This window comes from Lampris incognitus, chromosome 9 (genome assembly GCF_029633865.1).
Source record: "Lampris incognitus isolate fLamInc1 chromosome 9, fLamInc1.hap2, whole genome shotgun sequence".
Lineage (NCBI taxonomy): Eukaryota > Metazoa > Chordata > Actinopteri > Lampriformes > Lampridae > Lampris > Lampris incognitus.
Window position 1 is genome coordinate 6,254,333 of NC_079219.1, and position 27,130 is coordinate 6,281,462.

Here is a 27,130-nt window from a genome sequence, read left to right on the forward strand (position 1 = left end):
AGACGTATACATCCATACATGTTTTGTTCTCCCTCTTTCCTGTCGAGTACACAAGTGTGCCCTGCAGGATTACGGTGGTGGGTGGTAATTTGCATTCACACGGCCGGGCAGACGTTTGAGAACCGGAACGCGTCCTTCATGAAGGTTTCCAGAAACTTTCCAAATAAGTCCCAGCAGCATTTTATGATCTGAGAGAGGATGTGTAATTATTTCCAGACCTAAACGAACACAGAATTCAACTTATCTTAAGATAGCACATCTTAACGCTCCTTGAAGCTGTATTAAAGGGAACTCGGGATGATATTTTGGGTGAACTTTTGTATGATGTAATATTGCTAGATAGTTTCAAAGCAATGCATCTCATCCGGGGAAAAAACTGCACTTGTGTCTTGGAATTTTTTTTTAGAAAAGTTACTTTTTTGAGGTAATTTAAAACGGATTTCAAACTCCTGTGTCAGATATGGCTATGTCTGATTTATTTATTTATTTTGTCATTGTACAGTTGTTTGGTTACAGTGAGTGTGTTCTCTGCATGCAACCCATCCTATTGTATAGGAGCAGTGGGCAGCTACAGCACCCGGGGACCAACTCCAGTTCTTCTTCACACTGCCTTGCTCAGGGGCACAGACAGGAGTATTAACCCTAACATGCATATCTTTTTGATGGTGGGAGGAAACCGGAGCACCTGGAGGAAACGAGCACAGACATGGGGAGAACATGTAAAGTCCACACAGAAAGGACCTGGGATGGCCTGGGGTTCGAACCCAGGACCTTTCTGCTGTGAGGCAACAGTGCTTTTTTGATTTTATTTTATAGAAAAATCAATCAAAATACAACATACATATTTTAAACCAACAGGGAAATAAAAGATCTCCATCACATCAAACTCCAGAGAATCAAAGAGGATAAGAATTAACTGCGGGGCCACTGTACCCAAAATTCTGTACAGTCCTCTACAAGCCAAGACAACCAGCAGTTTTGGATGGAGGAATGTCTTTAGACCCATAAATATGGCAATGGACTGCATTTATAGTAGTAGTAGTAGTAGTAGTAGGGCTGCATTTATTTAGCGTTTTTCTTGTCTACCGGCCACTCAAAGCTCTTTACAATGTATGCACCACATTCACACACTGATGCTGGAGGCTGCCATGCAAGGCACCAACCTGCTCATCAGCAGCAGTTAGGGGTTCAGTGTCTTGCTCAAGGACACTTCGACACGCTCTCTGGAACAGCCGGGAATCGAACTAGAGACCTTCCAATTACTAGATGACCTGCTCTCCCCCCTGAGCCATGCCACCCCATACAACAAAGGAGGGGAAAAAAACACTTGATGTCGACATGCTGCGAGTTACCTTGTTTTACTTTCAGAGCTCATTGAACTTAAATATGAAACTGGCTTTAAGCTCCCAGCCTTCACATCCAGCCCTCCGGCTGTCGCACGCCACTGGAGCCCCTTAATAGGGTTTCTGTGACACTTGGCAGTGGCCTCGCTAAAGCCTTTCAGATTTGCTAGTGACCAAGTAAAATAAACTCAACTGTTGCTAAGCCGCGAGCCTGTGTTTAGCTGGAGAACTCTTGAGAACTTGGCTCCGGCTCGGCTTCCAAGTCCAGTGCCACCATTTGGCAAACATCTCGATGACATCACAAATTCAATTCTTTGGAGCGGGTTCAAATTCACGGTCATGACAGTCAGTATAAATCCTGGCTGGGGTCCATCCCTCTCCAATTCAATCATTTCCGTTAGCGGATTTTATTCCAAACTCAAAACATGGACATATTTCACCATGATGAAGTTACTTTGCACAAACTCCAGAAACAGTAATCAGGACTTCAGGTTCTGCAGTACTGACTGAACCGTAACAACATTTCCAACATACATTTTGAACTGGGTAAATTAAAAGTGACTCAATATGAACCCCTTATTCTGAATTTGTTGTCGTTTGTTATGCTGTAGACGTCTTCATTTTATGTAATTAGTTTTGTTTATCGTTGCTGTTGGGGGGGAAAACCATGCATCTGAAAAAGGATCTAACTTTACAGAGTGAAAAAACAAATCAGCATTTTGTAACCAAACATTACATTCTCACAGGATTTGTTTAACCCTTTTCACGCACCTTGGAACACAGGGAGTTCACAAGCCTTACACGGGTATATTCAGTATATATGATTTATGCAATAAAAAGAAAGGCAGATTTGCATATTCATATTTTCCCTTTTGCTGCGACAGTGATATGTTGTGTGTGTGCATGTGAAAAGGTCTCTCTTGAAAAAGAGACCTTGATCTAAAAGGGACTTAACCTGTACTAATAAAGTATAAATACAGCAAAAGAAACCCAACCTTGTATGCATTGTATCATAATGTATTTTTCATGTGATGTAGTTCTCCTTCGAAGCCTCAGCCACAGTCTTTGACCTGCGTGTCATTGAGGGGGAAAACTGCCTCTGGCATGGTAATTGTTTGTAGTGAGTTTTCTATAAAACTGTGGAAGAGGTGATGTTTAGCGTAAGGTCCTCCGCGTTAACTTCCCACACTCAGGGTGGACCAAATAAGCTTGGAGAAGCATAAGATGATCTGCTTGACGCGCCAAGCTATGATAACAGCAGATTAAGGACCAAGGACGTGGTAACTACAGGAATGTCATGCAAAGGCGGGTTGATTTTAATTAATTCATCATTTATTTATTGGATCTATGGTGCCAATGTAGTATAATTCTTATAATGTCTTATAATTCAGTGAACGCCATCCTATTCTTTTCTATTCATCCCCCCCTTTCTCCCCAACTATACCTGGCCAATTACCCCACTCTTACGAGCCATCCTGGTCTCTGCTCCACCCCCTCTGCCAATCCGGGGAGGGCTGCAGACTACCACATGCCTCCTCCCATACATGTGGAGTCACCAGCCGCTTCTTTTCACCTGACAGTGAGGAGTTTCACCAGGGAGGCGTAGCTATTCCCCCCAGTCCCTCCCCCCCGAACAGGCGCCCCGACCAACCAGAGGAGGCGCTAGTGCAGCGACCAGGACACATACGGCTTCCCACCTGCAGACACGGTCAATTGTGTCTGTAGGGACGCCTGAACAAGCCGGAGGTAACATGGGGATTTGAACTGGTGATCCCCGTGTTGGTAGGCAACGGAATAGACTACTACGCCACCCCCCTTTTCTATTCATTCTAAACCTAAGTGATATGATTCAGAAGAGATCTGAATGATAGTCCAGTGGCTGACTGTCACTTTAGACGAGGAGGTACAAGGGACTACTTTTACACCGCCGATACCAATTCCTGCTGCGATCCATCACTTTCACTGACCAGTACAGCATTAGATCATCAGTATTATGGCATTTATGAAAAATGATTATGTGCTGGGATCAATCAGCTTAAGATTCTACAGTGAGTGAGCATCAGCTGTCTTGCTTTGAGATCTGAAATATGAGGTGACCAGATTTTTGGGAGCAAAACCAGGAACATTTATGTACCCCCACCCTCCCCAAAGACATCCATCATCACAGACCACTTCTCAAAAGTTTCCTTTTCAATTACAAGTTGGATGAATGGAAGTTCTGCCTGTAGTTTGTTATTAAAATTACTATACTATGTATTATATATATTCATTCATTCATTATCCAAACCACTTATCCTTACTCAGGGTGGCGGGGATGATGGAGCCTGTCCCAGCATTCATTAGGCGGCAGGCAGGGAGAGAGACACCCTGGACAGGCCGCCAGTCCTATATCAGGGCCGACACACACACACACACACACATTCATACCTAGGGACAATGTAGTACGGCCGATTCACCTGACCTACATGTCTTTGGACTGTGGGAGGAAAGCGGAGCCCCCGAAAGAAACTCACGCAGACACGGGGAGAACATGCAAACTCCACACAGAGGACAGCCCAGGACGACCCCCAAGGTTGGACTACCCCGGGGCTCGAACCCAGAACCTTCTTGCTGTGAGGCGACCGCACTAACCACTGCGCCACCTTTTGTGTGTGTGTGTGTGTGTGTGTGTGTGTGTGTGTGTGTGTGTGTGTGTGTGTGTGTGTGTGTGTGTGTGTGTGTGTGTGTGTGTGTGTGTGTGTGTGTGTGTGTGTGTGTGTGTACATGTTTAGCTATCCTTGTGTGAACCGAATGTCCACACAAGGATAGCAAAACCGGAAATCACGTACCTTGTGTGGACCTTTCAGAGGTCCACACAAGGGAAAGGGTCTATTTTAGGGTTAGGAGTTGATTTTAGGGTTATGGTTAAAATTAGGGCTAAGTTAAGGGTAAGGGTTAGGGTTAGGCATGTAGTTTGTGTGGGTAAGGTTAGGGTTAAGGGCTAGGAAATGAATGTAGTCAATGAGAAGTCCGCACAAGGATAGTAAAACACGACTCTGTGTGTGTGTGTGTGTGTGTGTGTGTGTGTGTGTGTGTGTGTGTTCTATTTATTTATTTCTTTGATAAAGATGTTGTTAATCTTAGCAATTTGAATCATGCTTAAGAGTGACTTTCGTGTAATTTTGAAAATTCCCTCGAATGAGAATAAACTGGACCGTTAATGGCAATCCAGGGATAGTGCCAGCTGGGAAAAAAGGGAAAAGGCTGCCAATATGGAGACCGTCCCCGTACAAGGAGGACACCTGATCACGTGACTTCAATATAAAGTGATCTCTGAAACAGTTCTTTTTAATGAAACGACATCTCTTCATACCATGGAAGAACTGAGTATTTACAAAACATCCGTCATCTCTGGTAAAAATGAAACTGGAAGGGAAAAACCACGGCTTCTATGAACAAAGCTGTGTTTTTTTGTGTTTTTCTTTTAGTCAGAATAACATCCCTTATGTTAACCACCTCATAACAGCTGTCTGTTCAGCACGCTTTGTAGCAGCAACACAAGTGGGCTGTGACGCTGTGCAACCACCAACACTCACAACTTGTCAGCTGAAACAAAACAAACGGACGCCATGTGGTCGACACGTTCTCCCCGAACCGCTGTCAGCTCCGAGACTGAACGCCCAGTTCCACAACGTCTCCCGCTGCCTGACTGTCATGGCATCACGTCTCACCCACTCTGCGAATTATGGGGGGAGTTTCTCAATCCTAAATTTGATGTTCACATCTTTAAACGAAAACCTGATCTTGTGCGGAAAGGGAGTGCTGCGAAGCAAGTCCAATACTCTGTAGGTTCATCGTGATCCCTTCAGGATCACAGCTGTTTTCTAAAATAGTCGCTGTTGAATTCCTGATGACAGAATAAATATGTAAAAGCATGAAAAGCATTCGTGGTTTATTCCGACTGTGGGGGTTATTTTAGTCAAAAGGGGGTTTTCCTGAGTTGTGTTTTGAATCAACTGTCAGCTCATCTGGAAGTCTCGGTCTTTTCCATTTTCCATTCGAGATAAACGGGGGGGGGGGGGGCATAAAACAACTTTCGAAGGTCTGATTTATTCTAAAATCCCCTGCGACCTCAATTCTGCTTCTGAACCGTCGCTCTCCAGTGAAGTCTGGACGCTTTGAGGATCAGGTCCAACCACCTGTCACATTTATAATCCAATTAGTGATCAGCAACGTGGTCTCTCACTCAGACACACACAAACATCAAGTGATTTCTATTTGTTGTTCTTGTTCCTTTCCAGTGTGTGCATGTGTGAAAATCCCAATTATCTAACCAGACCATCAGCCCGCCTCGAAGGAAGCACAGGAAATTCAGATGGCCCTCTAATGAGTACTGAGCAACATTGCCACCATTTGATTAGGGACTTAATTGTGATAATAATGAACAAAAGCACCCTCCTCTGGCTGAAATGGTCTTGTAAGCATTTGACTAATTAATGGCTATTTGCCCGCTGAAGCTGACGATGGAGAAAAATCACCGGAGAGATGCTTGGGTGCACTGGAACGATCCATCTTCCTGTCAGGGCCCAAAAACTTTCGCCACACATTGGCGACTAAGAAAACGGTCTGGTGAGCTTTTCAAATTAAGCTATTGTCCTCTTTGTATGACAAAAGCCCTACCCTGACCTACACAGGCTGCTGTACAAGAAAGAAAATGCTCCCCGGCTATGCCGCTCATTCATGCTTCAGAGACATGAGTGTTTTTTCTGCCATCTTGTAAAAGAATGGGAACCATGCCACAAGATAACCTAGATAACCTCAGCTTGTAGATAATGATCAGAGGAATGATGCATATATCTTGTGCTTAGAGCAAAGATGGATTATGAGACAATGCCCCCCGCCCAGTACAGGTACTCTCAATTAAAACCAACAGCACAAATAAGAAAAACCTCTCAACCACAAATATGAGACCAGTTAAAACCAGGTTTAACATCAACAAAGATGGAGACTACAGAGACTACAAAAAAAGCAAAACATTCTCATCCCGTGGCATCATGGGATTGACAAAGAATTGCTATATTGATGCAGAAGGTATCCTGAAGGCACCCAACGTGAGACTCCAGTCCTTATTTTTGAATTTCAATTACATACAGACTTGGTAGTGGTTGAGATTTGGTTTAAAGGTAGGTAGTGGTTAACCCACTGTGTCTCATACAGACATCGACATTGTTGTCATCGTGCCCTAGTTGCGCTGCATCTCATACAGACGCTGAAGGGTACCTTCTGCGTAATATATCACGCTTTGTCGATAGCATCAATGTATGACACTGTGGGATGAGAATGGTCTCAAGAACACATTGACCGCAAGCTGTTATTGACACAAATGACTAAATCCTTCAACTCTGCTGCAAGAAATTAAAAGTTAATGACTTCACACAGAGGCTCTGGTTTATGGGGACCCCGATCCCCTCAGGGTCCTGGGCCTGGGCTGTCCAATAAGTCCCCATTTGTTAATCCATCCATATGTGACCGAGCATATTTCCGCCTGCTGCGGGATTCGATCCAGGGTTGTACTGCACCACAAGGCGACATCGCTAACCGCTCGACTAAAAGCGGTCGACCCCCTGGCGATCAGCCAGTGAGTCTTTTTGTAGGTTACAGTAGTCACCCTCTCCCGGAAGCGCACCCTCGCGCTTTGTTATCCCTGCACTCCGAAGAGACTTCTGAGGATCTGCACGCTTCCAAACACTTCCGGATCCCACCCCTGCCTCCAATGTAACCGAGCACATTTCCGCCCGCTGCGGGATTCAATCCAGGGTTGTACCGCACCACGAGGCGACACCACTAACCACTCCGCTAAAGGGGGCCGACCTGTTAGCCAAGGGCTAGCGAGTCTATTTATCCTTGCACACTACCCCCCTCTTTTGGGAAGCATGTCCCCGCGCTTCAGCATATCAGCTCCCTCACGCTTCTGGGCGCATGCACTTCCGATGGCCTCACGGTCTTCACCATCCCACTTACACCAATGTAGTGAATTCGGGGGGCAGCCAGGTACTGCCACAGCCGGGACGCAAACCTGTATCTCCTGCACCACGGGCAACTACGTTAACCAGTCAACTAAAGGGTCCGACCTGTTAGCCAAGGGCTAGCGAGTCTATTTATCTGTGCACGTTACACATAGCTTAAGGTAGCAGTAAACTCAAAACCAAACAGCATTTTTCAAGCAAAAAGAAATGTTTCAAGGAGGACGCAAACAAAAAGACTGTTTATTTAGTGTGGTGCGATGTGTGCAAGCACACAACACCAACAGCCTACCAGTTTGCAAGCAGTTCGTAGACCAACCCGTTTGCAACCGGTCCAAATATCAGATGGATAGTTGTGTCAGTGGTTGACTGGCACGGAATTCAACTTTGTTTTTCTGGTTCACGTCTACGCTGTGTTCAGTCTAGCTCCAGCTAGCTACTTTTGAAAAAAAGGTTGTTGAACTTGTATGTAGATATCCTAGTCTTAAGGATCGATCATAAAGATGATCATTGAAAGACATTTAAACAGACCATTAAGGCATAATTACAAGTCATTACCAATCTACAATATTTGCCACATCCCAAATAAATATAGACCACTTTTCCCTAAATTGCTTTGTTAGATTTCACTTGTGTTTTACATTTTCTCCGTATAAACTAAACCACTACAGAACTTACATGAGAAATTGCGTCGAGGTTGGCTAAATCACCATTGGAGTTGAACAGGATTTTATATTGAGAAATACGAGTTTGCAGATAATTAAAGGAACCATTTTTCCAGATGTAACCACACCCTGTAACCAAACTGCTTAAAACGCCTCATGGTTTTGTTGTGACTGATAGCTCGGGGGCAGAACAAAGTATAGAAGAGGTCAACAACTGGTGTCATTTGAGCAGGCTATTAAGTTTGTGTATGCATAAATTGAAAAAGTTTATTAAAAAAAAGTCCACACACAAATTGGATTCTGTTGTTAGTCTGCTGAACAACAGGAGAAGATAAACAAGACAAACTTTTCTTTCAGCAGCTCGGAAAAATAGAAAACATGCGTTGTATAGTCCCAAATTATTGTGAATGTCAGGAAAAAATTAAATCAGAGAAAACACATTTTCACTGTTTCCAGATCATGATCTTTGCAGACATTGGTTGCAGGAAAAAACCTTAATTGTGTACAACTATACTCATGAGGTCTGTTAAAGATAAGAACCGTGGGCGGCACGGTGGCCCAATGGTTAGCGCTGTCGCCTCACAGCAAGAAGGTCCTGGGTTTGAACCCTGGGGTTGTCCAACCTTGGGGTTCATCCCAGGTCTTCCTTTGTATGGAGTTTGCATGTTCTCCCCATGTCTGCGGTGGGTTTTCTCTGGGTGTTCAGGTCTCCTCCCACCATCAAAAAGACATGCATGTTAGGATTAATGGTCCAGTCTGTGGCCCTGACTGAGGCAATGGAAAGAAGAACTGGAGTTGGTCTCCAGGCGTTGCATGGCGGCTCCCCACTGCTACAAGCTACACAGCTAGGATGGGTTAAATTTAGAGCATAATTTCCCCATGGGGATGAATAAAGTACATCAAAATAAAAAAAATTACAAAATCTAAAATAAGTAATTAAAGATCATGTTAAGTCATTCATGATGGAGATTTTAAAGACAGCGAAATGTTCTCAAATTCTGTAATTGCCAGATTCGGTAGCAGCTTCTCCATACTCATTCTGTGTGCCCCATGTGGCACGGAGTGACATAATGAGGAACAAAGAGTTCATATTAAGTTACACCAATGACAGCGTTCAGTAACATGTTTGCCAGTGTTTCTGTTTTGAAGAGTTCTTTTGTTATTTTGAGTATACTGCCCAACGTAGGGCAACACATTGCCAAGGACCGGGGATGTAGGGGGTACGGTGGGGGGTGGGGACAAACAGAAAGAAATAGGGTGGGGTGAGGTCAAAGAGAAAGGAAGAGAGAAAAGGAAATGAACGATTAATGTACAGAGATTCAGCGACGATGTTTTCTCAACTACATTCACAACAAGGCTTATACAATACAAAAAGGAAGAGGGGGGTGATGGGGGGTAGTAGTGGTGGTGATGGATGGTTTGTTGGAACAGCCCACTCTAATGTCCTCCCACTGCTCACAGAGGCAGCAGCAGCGTTGACACGCATTTTATTTCTAACCAATTAGGCAGCCATAAAAGCAGGGGCCTTGAACTCAGATGGTTGAGCTTTCCAAAGCCCTCAGGTTACAGCTAGGCCTCCCTCTCTCTCTTTCCCTCTCCCTCTCTCTTCAATCCACCCCCTTTCTATTTCATTTTCAAGGCATCTGCCAGGTCTGCAAAGCCAAAGAGAGGACCGGGCACAGGACAAAAGAAGAAAAAGCAAAAACAGCCTTCAGTTTGACTCGGTACTTAGCAAGAGGCATCAGCAGAGCATACGGCCACAATACCGGCCACACCTTACGCTTTCACCTCTGCTTCGCTTTCTCCCCTCGAAGCTCATGCATGCAGCTCAATGTGCACACACACAATGGGAACAGCATGTGGAAAAGCATACAGGGCAGAAAGCACATGTACTGTAGCCTGGCATGATTGTCATCTGCTGCGGGAGATCCAAGCATATTCACTAGGGCACAGCTGGTTAGATTGTCTATCAGTCTGTCCCTCTCTCGTTGCTATAGAGATGTGCTCTCGTCTGCTTCTGGTGTGGGAAGATGGCTGCGCAAATTCGCGTTTGCCGTTACCTCACCCAGTACTGTCCATGCAGTGTCTTTGTCCATGTCTAAGTTTTGTCTTCGTTTGATGGCTGGGAGAGCTGGCGCTGGATCGGCTGGGAGAGCGGGCCAAGTTAAGCTAACTGCTAGCCGATGCAGACCGGCAGTTCCAATAACACTGAGGGCAGTCTGGCGGCGGCCTCGCCTGGCGTTGACTGTGGTGTTTTGGTGTCATTGTGTGGAGTGCGGGGAGGTGTGTCGAGGGTGTCTGGCTGGGAGAGCTGGCACTGAATCGGCTGGGAGAGCTTGGTCTGTTTCGTCCGGTGGGCCTGGGGACCACGGCCCCTGCCTGGAGCTGTGCCCAAGGAGGAAACCCTAACGGCGGTCTGACAGGATGCGGAAGCGGGGCGGGCTAAGCTAACTGCTAGCCCATAAGGACCGGCGGTTGCGACAGTCATCCTGGCTGGTGTTCGTTCCCTTGGAGAGTGATGTTTTGTATGTGTTCGTTTGGGTATGTGTGTTCCTCTAGTTTCTGTCTTTGTGTTGTGCTGCTGTGGGCTGGGGGAAATGGCATTTCATTTTATTTCATGTACGCAAGTGCATGAAGTGAAATGACAAATAAAGTGTTCCTGATTCCTGAAATAATTATGTCACCAATAAAAGAGCTAGGAAAGTGTGCAGATAATGGTGTGGCAGCCCACTCATTAGTCTTTCATGTATTTGTACCCAACAGTGATGCTGGGCATGTTTTAGGAAAAAATGTGCTAAACCACACTTCAGAAGTAACAGAGAGAGAGAATGAGAGAGCAGAAAATGAGTAACAAGTGTGTGCACGTGTGTTTGCGGAGCTGGGGGGGGGGGTTGCCTGCGTGTGTGTGCGCGGTGTGTGTCAGAGAGAAAATGGCCAGTGCACTGCCTCAGCAGGAGACACCAAGCAGTCAACCAGGATGAGTGTGTGTTTTTTTCCTTACAGTAATCACAGGCCTTCTGAAGCCAGGATTAAGAGGTACACTCACAATGACCTCATTATGTCAGGACCACTGCTGGCTTGAGATGAATGGGCTTCCACGGAACTTACTGCACCGCCATAGCCTTGGATAAGTGTACTTCTGTTGTAAAAAAAAAATTTTTTTTGTTAAAATGTCGGATGACGAAATTTGGCCGAAAGCATTAAACCTAATTTGAAACATTTCTCCAACGATCACTGGATAAAACATGATTGCCGAGGCTGGCTCAGAGCTCGCTGGTCCCTCTGCGCTCTACAATGAGGTCAGATCATGGACAAATTCTGGTGCGGGGCATGAAGGTCTGCTTTTACTGGCAAGTGACGCAACTGCCGCAAGCTACAGCAAACAAGAGGGCGGGTGGCTCTAAAAAGTACAACAAACAAATGGACCAGTGTACCCGTCTGAAAATACATTAGTGCAGGGTACTCAGATGAAAACAGGGGGATCTATGTGATGTGGCAAACATGACTGCAAACTGCTGACCAGGCCATGCCGGCCAAAAACTGACCAAATCTGGATTCTACTGCATATGAATTCAAACACCTTTTCTTAACACACTAGAAGGAGAAGCAACGCCAACCAACAACCCGCCGATGCTGAAATTTGGCTGGGTGGATGAACTAACAATGCCGCGTCAATCACTTTAGCACCTAACAACTCATCTGGAGAAGAGCTTTCGGAACTGAAAATCAGCTTTTGTGGGTAAACGTGAAAATGGTCAGTGCTTTTTTTAACTGCTCTGCCAAGAAAAGGTTTTGGTTCCTGCTGCAGAGAAACCGTCACCTTTTTATGCTTCACTGTCTCCAAAAAAAAAAAGAAAAAGAAAAAAAGATTTCATTTCTAAAACAACTCCAATGTTCTTTCTCCTGCACACGCGCGAATGTTAAGCGGACATGATGGGTCTCATTCACACGAGTCAGCATATAGTCACCTCCTGTACCGTCTCAATATGTCTCACAGGCCCTCTGACTGTATTCAAATATCTCTCTCACACACACACACACACACACACACACACACACACACACACACACACACAGCATATTGCACACAAACCAAGGTTACCAAAAATGCACACAAATGGGCCCATATGTATCCATATTATTTCAACGTGCTGGGAGATGTGCACATATAACATTCACACACATGCACAGGATGGCATGTGCACACATGCAAAAACACCCACGTGCACACACCCAAATGCACATGCATTTCCGCATGCATACCTCTTGAAGACATGCCTCTACAGAGGCTTGCCCTGCCCTGGAGCTGGAGCTGGTGCCCCGACCAGAGCCAATGCTAGGAAAAACGGCCTTGAATGTAAAACGGATGTAAGCTACCATGTTTTCCTCTTAACTCCTCGTCCTTCCCCCTTTCCTCTCTCCGGTTCGCACGACCATTTGCACCCTGCGGTAATTTCCTGTGGGGGGAAAATGTACCTGGATATTGTACAGCTTAAATCAACTCGCTTCACCCGAGGAAAGGTTCAGCCGCTCTGCCTGGCTGCTGTTTCTTCACTCGGTACGTCTCTGTCAAATGTGAACGTTGAAGGTAGAAATACACCCGACGTCTTTTGTCTAAGCGCCGTGACTTTCATCCTGGCTTGCCTTACAAGCGGTTGCTCTGTAATGTTGGGCAATCTGGGACTTAAGCTGATTCTGACTGTTGCACTTAATATCAAGTCACTTTGGAAGAACAGCCTCGGCTTCATTCTGCGGTGTAAATAAACAATGAAAACAAGGGCAAACGCTAAAGAGGTCCATAAACACACGCCTGCTTTCTTCTTTCTACAGTAGGGGCATGCTCGGATGAGGAACTGTACCGACATGTCTACCATATCAGCTTTAGCTGCCATTGGCTTGTGCAATATATCAATAACCTGGTGAGCTCAACCAGCGCCATCCCTTGCATACACAGTCCAGACAATGATGGGCTCACATTTCAAACACACGCCATCTGACATTTGCACAGCATCCACAGAAGGAAAGGGAAGTGCAAATGCGGCACCTTGGTGAACAGCCGAGTCTTTCCTCCTGATTTGTTTTGCCTCTCTTCCTCCTCAGCAAGAAGACATTTTCCAGACTTGCTGTTCTCTTCTGCCCACCTGGCTGCAAAGCAGGAAAGGTGGTGGTGGTGGGGGGGGGTTGGCCCGAGGTCACGGCGCTCCCAGTTAGCAGCCAGTTAAATGGAAGCATTCTATTCAGCCAGACACCTCGCTCGCCAGCTGGGTCATTTTTCATATGTGGAGGCTTCAGTACCGGCTACAATCTTATCTTTTTGAACAGCTTCTTCTTTTTAAAAAATAAAAAGGTAGGTAGGTCTGCATGCGACCACACGTGTGCATGGCTCCAAGCTCTCCGCTGTTTTCAAGAAGGGCCAAATCATCTGAAATTTACTCATGAGACTAGTCAAGTTAAATCTATCTGTAGAGCAGTCTCAATACATTCTGTGCAATGTACGACACCCCCTTCTTACACGCTTGATTTGGATGAGGAAAAACTCAGGAAGAGCACAAGAGCAGGGATACGAACAGACATGCAACATGTGCTGAGTGGATAAAGGGGTAACAGATTTACAATAAGCCCCTCCAAAAGACACTGAATGAATACTCACTTTATAGTGAAACAATGCAGCATACTGGCTATATGGCAATGACTACAAACGGACTGAAAGTTAAGCTGATGAGCACAGACATTGGGCTCAGGTTGTTGTGCTGTGGGGTTCAACCTGAGGAACAAACACATTTCGAAAACAAAACCGTTTCGGTTTCATAAAGAAGAGGGGGGACGGTGAGCATGGATCACTGCTGTGCAACGAGAGGCTTGGCAGGCAGGCAATAATTCAAGGATCGTTTTGGGTACTCGTTTTGGGTAATAAACTCATGACAAGCGATAGCTAATAGCTAACGTTGTACAAATTATACACAGTAATGTTGATCAATGCTAGTAGTTGATATACTTTAGCTAAGTTTTGAACTGACGCTGTGATACCTGATTCCGGTGACTCGACTGCGATACATCGCCTGATCATTTTCTGCTGAGGTAACCGTGCAAGATGAGCCAGGAAGATTGTCCATCAATGCATGCTATACAAATAAATAAGCTACAGATATTGCTTTGCACCAGCAGGCTACATATATGCTGCCCACTAGCCCCAGTTTATGTCTCATGTAATTCTCGTTTTTAAGCAACAACACAAAAAGAGTGCACTTTCTACACAGGAATGTGCATGTATTCAGGGTAGTTATGGATTATGCTAGGACTAGATGATGTTCAGCAAGGTGCAGAATAGGTATTCAAAGATGTGTACTTGACTGACCTCTGGTAAATTAGACAGGTCTGTAGAAAAACATTCTTCTCAACATTTTTGTTGAACGAGTCTGGTAGTGTAATGTTGTCACATTTGAGTTTGGCCAGTTAACTGTTCCTCTCTACGACTGGTAACCCCAAATAATACTGGCTAGACACGGTTTTAACTTGCTAGCTAATGTAATTTACTCGTTATTTATCTTGCTTATCAGAAATAGTCTAGAGGAACTCTGTTATTTACCGTTTGTGTAAGTCTGCCGGAAGTTATGTTTGGGCCACAATAACGCACATGAGCAGTAACGTTTGCCTATGCCGTTACCATTGAAAGCGACTGTACGGGCACGTAACTGTCCATATAGTTTTCTTTCTTCAAATTCAAAACTATGGCATGAAATAACACTGAGTTTTTTTTTAATAACCTGAAATGAAACTTCCCTTTAAGAAAATACTGACTTTTTCAGAAAACCAAATGAACAGTAAATATCAGGGGTTAAGTTCTGTACTGATGTCAGCCCTGACGTAAAAGCGACGTGATAAGTCAAGAGCGTTTTTTGTTCATTTATCATAAGAAAGCAGAGTCCACCCACTGTCAGGTCAACAAGCATGAAACCGTCCAGAACCACGGCGCACCCGTGCTGCGCGTGTAGGTGGAGTGTGCCCTACTAAACTTCCCTCTCAGGTCATCCATGAGTGCATGCGTGAGTGAGTGACCGCAATTTCCAATGCACAGCCTACGGTGGCAGCTGCTCGTGTGTCGTGGGGAAAAAAAAAGACATTTCGGTTACACCGCCATCAGATAGCTTGCAGATTGTTTGTAGAAAGAAACCGAAAACCAAGGGTTGGTTGTGGTTTGGTGCAGTAGTGTCGTTAGGCCTGGACATCTGAGGCTACAGCCCTGAATGTTTTTATGAATAGCCCCGGATTTTTGTTTTCTTTTTTCCCAAAATAAGAATAATGATAAAAAACATAGCCCCAGATCTACTTATCCGTCATTCTGATCAAACATTAAAGCCCTCGAAAATAACATGATATTGTTGATCACAGAAGCAAGTATGTTTTGAAAAGGTCATCAGTGTGTCTAAATTAAAGAGGCATATCTACTTGGCACGCACGCATTTTGTGTGACCGCATATGCGAGAGACAGATAGAGACAGAGAGCCGCATCGGTTACAGGGCTTGTCATTGTTGGCATGTGGTGGTAGCTAGCTAGCTAATTCACTAAGGCAAGATTTGAAGGCTATGGACATAAGCTTTTTATTTTGTAAAGAGAAAAAGGACGACGGCAACGAGGCGCAGGCGAGGCGAGAGGAGGTGGAGGAAGAGTTATCTCCTGTTGCTGTAGCAGCAGATGAGTCAGGACATGAGAGCGCCACAATGTTAACGGAGACAATATGAGAGAGACAGAGACAGAGAGGGAGAGCGACAACTTGAAAGACCAACAAAAGCACAAAAGAGGAAGGAATGAGACTGTGAAGATATTATCAGATTGAGAGAGAGCAAAGAATCGCTGCACTGCAGTAAGTAATAAATAGCAATAGTATGCCGATTGATATAAATATGTTGCTGCATTGAACAATGGCCTGTAACTGACATTCAACAGTGTTGCTGTGTTGTGTGACTGTCAGGCCATATGGAATAATGAGCATTGATGGCTATTTAGACCCTATGGGATGGAACAGTGCATTAATGGTTTGCTTTAGATTAATCTGATATTGGCTGGTATGTTCAAATAATTGGTTAAGGCTATGCATAAAATAAATTGATAAATAATGTGTTTATGATCTATTCATCACATCAAAAATGAGAGATCTGATTGGATTTTGGTTGGTATATGCTGATTACACCCTTTTTATGACCAAGGCAGGAGAGAGGAGAAGAAAACTGGAGGAGAGAGCAGAGGAGATGAGGAGTGTGAGACAAATGAGACACCAAACGAGCTACTAGACAGGTGAAGAAGAGGAGAGTATCAGATAAACAGGTAAGACACAGCGTTAACTGTTTGTCACAGTTCAGATCTGTCAAAGTTCAAAAGGAGCCTTTGTCACCAGTGGTGTCTCTGGCACAGAAAGCCTAGTGGGACACAATAAACTCTGCATGGGCAGCATCCGTCTCCTTAATGTAACTACACACAAACCTACTCCCTCATTGAATCCACACAAAACGCACCTCATCAATGAATGAAATCACAAACGCACACATTAACGTAATGCGGTGCAGGAGTTAGCAGAAATAGAGACAGGGATATGAGTGACATCATCAGTAACGACATTTGATCTCACACAACTGGTATATTACCTTGTTATACAGCATCGCATTACAAATCCAAAGTTATCAAGCAGCAAGGCTTAAATGAGGATTTGATATGGGGGGGGGGTCTATGGTTTCAGGGTTGCCATGGGTGTACATGTGTGCGCATAATCTACAAAACCTGATGGATATCATCTGACAAACTGTAAATAACATAAAAAGGTAAGGCAGGTTTGTGAGACAACCCTCTGCTCTAAACACTTAAACGCTTATCAAAGTCATTCTAGACACAGGTTGCAGTGCATAAAACTGCAGATGATGACAATACAATCTTTCTACAAGTGCACTCCCCTGTGTATCTCTATCAATGCTGTTGGTACCACTAAAGAAGAGTATAATAATACAAAGTAATATAAATAGAACATTTAGGAATAGAACAAGTTTATGGCGACAGGCATGAGCGCAAGTCCGTGAATACTGGGATGGCATCCAGCGCTTTACCTGTGCCCCCATCCATAGGGTTAGTGGTTGTGTCAGGAAGGGCATCCGACGTAACATTTTGCCAAATCATTATGCGGACTGACAAGACCACCATCAGCGCTGTACCCTCGCAGGGTACCGATGGAAACTATCAAATCTGCTGTGGCGACCCCTGGGAAACAGGGAACAAGCCGAAAGAAGAAGACTATGAATAGAACCGTCTTAATTATATTAATTTGGAATTAATGGATATTTTACATATACACACAGGCTTCCATTTTGTAAAATCAAACATTGTTTAAGCAGAAAATCAGAGTGATTTACATTCTCTTATTAAGCCTGTCAGTTTCTGACCTTAGTTTCTCCTTACCTTGCCAACCACCTATGCCGCATACTGGCCTCCAGCCTAACTTGATTAACGGGATGGTTCACATCAATTTACAGTTGCAACTGACTAATAACTGCTTTCTGTCTCTGCGTTGTGTGGCTGAGTGAGACACAGAGTTGGAGATCTGTGGCATTTAATTTTCTTCACAAGAAGAAAAAAAAAAACAAATAAAAAAACACAGGCATCAGTCACATACTAGCTTGTCCTCTGCATCTCTCCATTCTACAAAATATAATACAAAACCTCACATGAAACACTACAAAACATCACATCACCTATGAGGCGACGCCATTAAAATCTAACCCCTGCATACTGCCTATTTTTTAATACCTTTATTATATAATCTGGTCATAACAATAACAAATAGTACAACTCAGACTGAGCTATTACAATTTTTTTGTATTTCACAAAACAAAAAATAAGGAAAAAATAAAAAGACAAAAAGACAAGAGGTCTCATTAGAAATCAATATATCTATGTTTTTGTAAATATGCAAAGCTTGTTTGGTTTATATACGTTTCATTGATTACTTAAACATTTATCAATTCATTCATGAAGACTAAGAATAGTGGCCTGGCCTTGATAAATCTAGATCTATGGATAAATTGTTTAGCCATATTCATCAAGGTATTGTACAGCATTTCCATATTTTTAATCTCCATTATAACGCCAAATTTAATATCCTTATAATCTAAACTGGCCAAATGAAAGTATTTTTCAAATATCCAATTTTGAAATAATTCCCAAAAGGCATGCTGCCCATTAAGTCACGAGGCCAGCAAGTACAAAGCCCCGTCGAAGCTAGCACGAGGCTAATTAAATTAGCCAAACGCACATGAGTAATACGATCTAGATCCAAATTACAAATCAGTTATACAATGACGGATAGACCAATACGCTTGTTAGCACCCCACAATACCGCGTGTATCACCGTAACATACCTCTAAACAAACAAATGAATCAAATGTGTAAGACAATGGAGACGGCATCGGAACACGTGACTCACCAGCTCCGAGCACACGTGCTCACTGAAGCGAGGCTCCGAGGTGTCACACCGGAACAGCGCCCCCGGGGAACAAAAGGTACGCTTTTAAAACCGCCAGGGCGGAACCTATTTACAGGTAGGAACTAATTTTGGGGAAGTTGACAAAAATTAAAAAAAAGATTTCAGGGAAAATAAAGAAATAAGAATAGGAACTTTGGCTTGGCTACACGGTCACAACGTTAAGCCTAGCAAAACTGCCCTGGATGCCGATATTGCTGCCACAACCCGCTAGCTAACACCCCGCTAGCTAACACAGGTTCCTTGGCTGTCTGAGGATATGACGAGTTTGCCTCGATTTAAAACAAAACAAAAACAAAACTTGACGATAATGAAAGACGCTGGTTTATAGTTAACTACGTTTACAGCAGTTTGCTAAAAGCTCCGTGTTGATAGAGGAGACACAGTTTACTGGGAATATCAGACGAACTGCGAGGCAGTATACTCACTCGTGCCAGGGAGAGGGCATTTTCCCGCCGGATAATAAAGGCGCGATGACGACGCCGGTGTACCGGATATACCGACCGGACATTTCCTCCCGGAAGCGCCGCCTTCGCCGGGTTCCGCTTGAGTCGGGAGCGGCAGCCGGTGAGAATGACTTAGCTCACCGCTGACCGCTAAAGTGATAACGAAACGTTATTTTTATGCTACAAAAAGAAAACATGAATCTATTTGAATGGTCAGAATGTATGTTTCCACAATAAAGGCGGATTAAAAATATATTGTAACGTGCATGGATAAGTAGACACGTTGGTCCTTGACTAACAGGTCGGACCCTTTAGTCGACTGGTTAACGTTGTCGCTTGCGGAGCGGGAGACACAGGTTCGCGTCCCGGCCATGGCGACGATCTCCCGGACTGCCCCCCGAATTCACTACAACATTAATAAATTAACTGATAGGGTTTCCCCCCCCTTGTTTTTGCTGGTGCTGAACTACGCCTGGTGACATTTGAGATGCCATGTGGCGGTGCTGAGCCCCGGCCCAGTTTAATCCCTGCCAAGCATTACGCGATCAGTGTGCTCTGCTACAGTAATAACACATCCACTGCGAGATTTCAGAGCAGGGAAAAACACGTGGCTTTCCGGGCCTTAACCTGCAGCCGAAATAACACGCCAACACGCTAGTAATGCAAAATAGACTCACCGGTGACGTCCACTGCTCCAAAAAAAATGCATGACGATCTTTCATCTGGGAAGACTTGCCAGTAACTTTCTGTTCAACTCCAACAAGCCAAGAATGAAATCATTTTCAATTGATAGCATAGCAAGGGCATTTCCCACCTTTTTTCTCTCCCCAGTTGTACTTGGCCAATACTCTTCCCATCCGGCAGACACGGCCAACTGTGCCTGTAGAGACGCCCCGCCGAGCCGGAGGTAACACGTGGATTCGAACCGCCAACCCTCGTGTTGGTAGGCATAGACGGAATAGACCGCCGCGCTACCCGGGCGCCCGCAAAGCAAGTGCATTTAACCTCTGTTGGCCCATGCTGTTGCGTGTAGCTGCGTAGCAACGCTGACACCGTAAACGACGTTTACGAAACGTCTTGACGTACGTCATTCATTCTGTATTTTTGATTGGCTGCTCTCAGCACGGGGCCACCATGCTCGTGCCCCACAGCTCGTTATTGAAAGTGTGTCGAACATGCGCAGTGTCAGTGCGTTTACATGCGGTCAAGTCGAGCCATTAGGCCATGTAATTGGACTACTGTCGTTATACAAGAACCGGGAGAGAATCGATTTATTGACGGGCGTATGTCCGACCCCGGTACGGTAGGTGGCGACACGCCCCCTTTCAGCTGGTTGCTTTTTTTTAGCTTAAAATATTTCTTTATTTTTTATATTGAGATAATGGAAACAAAAAAAATCAGCTACGTGTTCAAATGGGTTGCTATTCGATCTTCTTCCGGTTGACCTATTGCGTCACATGCTAAACAGTCAGCAAGCGGATTTGCTCGGGGGGAGTCTTTTAAATCCCGCTCTGTCCAACTTTTCCCGCCACTTTCTTAAACAGTTCGCCATTCCGCGTCCTCCTCCCATCCAGGTACTTCGGGATATTCAACTTCAGCTGACACAACATACACTTTGTCTCCTCGTCTGTCCAGACACGCGTGGTTCTCGCTCCAGGACTCGCCATGTTGATACTGTTCGACTTCCGGGTGAAAGACCGCCGCGGGAACTACGGATCATGCGCAGAACGCCTAGGCCAGTTCGAGGCCGATCGAAGCCGTACCAGAGTACATCGATCCCCGACCGCGTTGTTTAGGTGCTGGTCCGACTAAGAGAATTTCGATTTCGTACGATTTCAGTCGCACTTACACGTCTACGTGTATGTTAAAAGTCCAGTTTTAGTCGCACTTGCACGATAAATCCGCTTTTTCTAGCATCACGTAAACGTAGTCAGCATAGGCGTCTCTAGCCCATTTTTGGGGGTGCTGCAGCACCCCTAAACTGAACCCCAGCACCCCTAAAATTGAAGAGATTTTTTTTTTACTGTATGTCCATGTTTAATAAGCTGAAGAAATGTCAAAACCATATCCAGTATATGGTTTAAACGTAATATTTTAACAACAAAAATACAGCACCCCCCCATGCTTCGAAAATGGTTTGATCCAAATGTATCTTGCCTGGCCGGCCGGCACTCTGGGTGCTCGGCACCCCCAAAGCTCTGATCCTAGAACCGCCCCTGGTAGGCAGTGTTTTCAACTGCTCACCTGGTTAAGCGAACGGCGACGGGCCGGCCACATGCGCAGCAAAGGAAGAAGTCCTGTGTTTCGCGCAAAAGCTGCAGGAAGACGTCTGAGATGTCTCGGACAGCGCCACCATTGTCATGTGTCATAACCGAGCAACAATATTATTAGTTACGAAGAAATAAAATGACTCGTTCCACCGAATTATTGATCATGTCGTGCAATGGCGACATCTAGTGGGACCAGACCGCACCGGCCCCTAATGCAGAGACGCCGTTTCAGATTGAGACAACTTTATTTCCTCCAGAAGGACGACTCAGTTTTAGTCCACCCAGACCACACACAAACTCACACAGGCAAGTGGCAATCGTCGGTATGTCAGAGACAACACACAGGTCAGTTCACCCTGGTGTGGCCTTGCATGCAGACTCACGCGAAGACCGAGCGAAGGATGAAAATTCACATACGTTAAAAGACTAGAATAAATAAAGGAAGCGTCCTAAGACGCACTGCACGTCACGTTCCAGTACAACATTCAGCGAACGTACAGGCCCACACGCCGTGTGAAAAATAAGCAAGGTATAAACCAACTATTGTGGTTCAAAACAAAATAAAGCATTCATTTAAAATGGCTACACTCAGCATTTAACAGCCCGATAGCAGAAGGAACGGGGGACCTAGACTAGCGATTCGTTTTCCTAGGGGGCGCTAGTTACGGAGAAACTAGCCGGCCTGAGAGCATGACGGGGAATTCACTGGACGGGACGTGGTCCGACCGGCTAATCATTCCTTTTGCTTTCTGGGCCACACACCTTTGCTTGTCACACAATAGCTATGAGACCACAGTTGGTCAAATTTCAAAACGGAACAAAGCGTTGGCAACACACAATCTGCTTCATCAGCGTCACGGCTCACTTTTTCCCTGCCGCTTGCGAACTGAATGAGAACTCAAGACTGCACCCGTTTTGTTTATTATGATTTCATGTAGTGAAAGGCAGCCTACGCAACCTGACTGGAACCTTTCGCTAGAGCACAGTGTCTCACATCTGATATCCATTTCACTCTGAAAGAACTTGAAAATGCTGCAATTATCAGGGGGAAATCTAAAGATTTCTGGGCTGGCCTACGCCCCGCCCCCAGTGTTTCCAGATCCCAACGACGCCTCTGGTTTGCTCGTGTTCTCTGTGTTTCACATGTTCTTGCTGTTACACTCTTTCACTTCAGAGACTTAAAACTCCTCGTTTGAATTCAAAGCCTCTGTGGTTTGTCTGTTTGTGTTACTGATGTGTTGCTTACTATTTATTGCAGCTATAGAAACGTGGGTTGGGTTGGGTTTTTTTTAAAGTGCATATGGAGTCCTTTGTGTTGTCGCTGATCTACCATGTTACGGCTGCAGAGCTTCACCAGTGCTTGGATGGTGGCTGACAAAGAAAATGGCAACATTCCCAAACTGAATCTGCCAAAGTCTACATTCAGGTCCAAGCACATGCTTGTGGAGATAAGCCTGCAATTGTGCACCAAGCAGGCGCAGGCACGCGCACGCACACACACACACACACACACACACACACAAAAGATAAACACAGTCAAACACATATGTTTACATATACATCCAAAAACATATGCACACAGTCACACGCACACATACAGATACACATTCAACTCACACACCCAAAAACATACACATAAACACATTACAACGCACATAAAAAAATGCACATTCGCGCTCGTGTACATGCACACTTACAAGCTCTCACAGACATACACACACAGCTGTATGCATTCATGACGGCACACACATTTAAATGTTCACACACACACACACACACAGGAGCCCTAAGGCCAGTAGCAGAGCCTTCGAGGAAGCCACGGTGTGTGTGTGCTGTATTACTGCTGGTCTACCATTCCTCCCCGTGAAGACAGCCCCTGCGGTGGAACCAAATTGCATACACCCTCTACTCCAGGACAGGCCTCCACACAGCACCCGCACGTCTCTGGAAATATTCAGAGAACCCACCGAGAGCAAGTATTGTCCTTTACAGAGACTTCCCTTTCAACACACACTTATTTTCTGATGTGTGCATACAGCGGGACAGGACGGATGAAAGGCCCTCGGTCTGCAGACAATGCAGAAGTCCCCTGTATTTGCCCTAACAATCATCATGTTTGTTTGGATGCTGCCACTGCCACAACATCGTTTCATTCTCCTCTGCCTTCTGACCTTATCTGGATGTGAAAATGTAAAAGTTTCTCAACAGGGTAAAAAATAAGGTGCCCATATATGCATGCCCTCCTGTTTCCCAAAGCTGGGGAGTTGGGGGGGGGCGCGCCGGTCCACCTCCTTGATATCAAATCTCCTATTTAGGAGCCAATGAGGCAGAAACATTCCCACACAGGGGGGATGAATGAGGCATGACATCCCAGGGGTATGAACAGGGAGACGCTCGACAATCACCCTCATCTTCATCGCTGCTGGAGACTTCTGGAGAAGAATAAATGACTGTACCTCCTTGCAGGGAGTGGTTGCAACCTGAACGCCGCACCTTGCCGGCTTGGCTCGTGCTCGTCGGTAGCCAGCTGGGCTTCGCTACGAACACGCTGGTTTCAAACATTTACCATTTGTGATCGGCCCACTATTGTCCCTTGTGCCACCCAATCTTGGCACTTGGTGTGCGCATGCACACACACACACACACAAAAGAGTCTGGCTCGGCGGCGGTGGGTTGCCACTTGAGAAAAACGATGCCCATTGACAGATGTGGTGTGGAGGCGCTCAGTGGGCTAGGCCAGAAACCCTTTTGTTTGATCTGGGAAGAAGCTGTGATCAAGAGATAGCTCTTTCTCCTGCATTCCCTTGCAAAGAAACAACACACGTACAAAAGCAGCCCTGCTATGTCTCTGTCAACCTCAAGGAAGACAATAACCGAGTAGTCTGTCTCTATTCGATGGTAAATTTGACTGTGCGCAATCAAAAGACACGGAGACCTCAAACAGCTTTTGTTCCTCTTGTTTGTTCTGTTGTCATTGTGTCTATTTTCTTTTTCACGTCCGTAAACCAGGTCAAACTGGCTGGCTCGCAACGTTTTGGCAGCATGACTGTGAGCCTCCAGGAACAGAGGGCCCTTCTGGAGGACTGCCAAGCTCACATGCAACAGTGGAAACTGCAGCGCAAACAATAGGAAACGGAGGGAGTGCACGCTAGGCCGTGGCTGCACGGCCGCCGGAGCACGCCATGTAAGCGAGCAGGGTTTCTTCAGTCCACAACGCTGCAAGACAGGCCCTCGTTCACAAAAGCACAGTAATTAAGAGACAAGTATTAAGGTGGCAGTGGTGGAGGTGCGGTGAAAGGGAACTTTTCTTCTCGGGTTTAAAAAACTTACCCCCAGGCAGAGAACTCTGCTGAGCTCAGCTGAGAAGAAAAGGAAAGCACTGTCATATTGACATTCACTTGAAAGCACGTCAAAGAACACGCCATGAGTCAGACAAAGCTTCGCTCGGCACATGAGGGTATACTACACCCCTCTGGTCTATCCAGTGTCCGAGTCATTATGTGTGTGTGTGGGGGGGGGGGGAACAGCCTCCGGATGTGAGAGACAGGAAAGCAGTGCAAGAGGGTCAACAGCGGATAGACGCGACAGTGACAACAACACGCCTCAGATGTGTCGGATGAAATGGCTCAAAACATTTTACCAACGCTGGCCTGGGGCTGCCCTCTCCAGCCCCCTCTCCAGCCCCCTCACCAGCCCCCTCACCAGTCCCCTCACCAGTCCCCATGGCCTTGAGTGGGTACAGATGTGTAACACGCAGATGCTCATACTATGGAGTCATTACTGGACCCCGCAGGGCTCGGCACTGGCTGCAGCACAGCTCGGAAAGCTGCTGGAACGTATCAAATTCAAATTGGTTACTGGCAGTCATTTGTGGTGCGCGTACGGCACAAATGTCATCTTGACTGTTTACATCCTACGTAGCCGAGTACATCTGAATATGTGGCTTCTGCTCTGTATTCACCGAGGACCCCGGGTTCGGGAAGGAAAAGGGATGAAGCGGATGCGAACGATTTCTATGACTGAAAACGGCCCACCTTGTTTACCCATCGCTGGATTCCCCCACAAGGCGGCCCCTGGGCAAAAAATGTACCGTGGGCCCCGACCAACTGGACCAGTTGTCCACAATCTGTGCATTGTGCTGGCATGTAGCGGCGCATCGCCTTCTAGTGCCCACCAAGCACAGTGTGCTCAGCAAACTGCACGACAGAGACACAGAGAGACAAGAGAGAGACACAGAGAGAGAGAGAGAGAGAGAGACAGAGAGAGAAAGAGAGAGACAGACAGAGAGAGAGACAGACAGAGAAAGAGAGAGAGAGAGAGACAGAGAGAGAGAGAGACAGAGAGAGAGAGGGAAAGAGAGCGAGACAGAGAGACAGACAGACAGAGAGAGAGGGGGAGAGAGAGAGACAGACAGAGAGAGACAGACAGAGAGAGAGACACAGAGAGAGAGACACAGAGAGAGACAGAGAGAGCACCAGAAAGGCATGGGAGAAAGTAGCGGCATTGTTCAGGCATACAGGGTTTTGCGAAGTGACAGAGCCCTTCAGTAAAGGGTCAAGTGAATACCGGATGGGGACATGTGAAGAGAACGTGGCGTGGCCCCACCAGTAAACACGAGAGGACGCGGACGCCAACACAGCACACATGACACGACTAACTGATAACGTACACTGTGAAGGGCATATGAATGCTCCAATATGGCCCACATCATCCGTGGATCAATACGTACAGCTCCTCTGCGCAACAGAGCTGCAAGCCAGGGCGCCTCTGAGGACCCCCCCCCCCCAACATGTCTGCTGCTATTGTACTTCAATGGTCCCCAAACAAATAATCAGATTACCGCAAAGCAACTGACACATGGGGCTCAGCCTTGCGGCCGGTAGTGCAGCCTGGTGTGTAGCTGGAGTCTGCAGCAGCAAGTGGTCAGAGCGGGTTTGATGCTGTATATCTGCTCACATGTGCAAAACACCGGGTTCAAGAATCCAGGTGAGTGAGACCCCCCCCCCCGGCACCGTTAGGTCATGCACAACATTAAACCAAATAACACTCCCTTCAGCACGCTGCACCTCGGTTGGAGGGCAGCGTGAGGTACTGGACTCCCGTTATCGTCCATCAGGACAACAAGGTCTTACACTCCCATGCGGCGGCGTCCACATGTCCACGCTCCCGCACCAGGACGGAGAGGCTGACTTGTCAGCCTCTCCGTCCTGGTTGGCAGCTGCCTCCCGTCATCGCACTGAGCAAATTAAAGGAACTGTTTACGACTCCTATGCGCAATTACGCATCCAAGGTGCGCACACGACGTGCCCGTGTCTGCCCGGGCTCGTGGTGGTGCCGCACGGGTCGTGTACCTCGTGTTGGGACGGCAGCGAGACATCAAGATGTGCACATGTTGTGGGAGTCGACAAGTCTGCGACATCCCGGTGTACATGGTGTGTGCGTGTGCGTGTGTGCGTGTGTGCGTGTGCGTGCTCTCCTACCTCCTTGACTTTATCCCGGCGCTCCTGCGTTTGGGGGTCGCTCGGCTTGCCCTCCTCCTTCCCCAGCGGCGCCTTGAGGAGGCACCTTTGAAACCCGCGGTAGCTGAAGCTGTAACTATCCGAGTCGGCTCCCCGGCCGGAGGAGGTGACTCTCTCCGAGACCGACTCCGCTCTGGACCCGGACCGAGCCAGCTCCTCCTGCGCCGCCGACCTCCCCTCGGTGGCCTCGCGGCCGGCGGAGGTTTTGCGGCTCCAGCTTTTGACGTCGGCGCTGCTGGTCTCTCCCTTGGCGGAGGTGATGCTCCGCGGGTGCTCCGGCTCCCTCGCCCTCTTCAGGTGCTCCCTGGCGTCATTCTCCGAGCCCACCGTCACCGGCTGCGTCTCCGTCTTGGAGAGGAAAA

The 27,130-nt window shown here is 46.4% G+C and overlaps 1 protein-coding gene across 2 annotated transcripts in view; it reads right to left on the bottom strand.

Moving 5' to 3' along the window:
- LOC130117826 (mannosyl-oligosaccharide 1,2-alpha-mannosidase IC) overlaps nt 1-26,849 on the bottom strand; it is a 397,190-nt gene extending 370,341 nt beyond the window's left edge. For both annotated transcript variants that reach the window (XM_056286069.1, XM_056286071.1), the window contains exon 1: nt 26,730-26,849. The gene's annotated coding sequence lies outside the window, so the exon portion shown is untranslated. The remainder of the gene's footprint in view (nt 1-26,729) is intronic.
- Nucleotides 26,850-27,130: the final 281 nt, after the last annotated feature.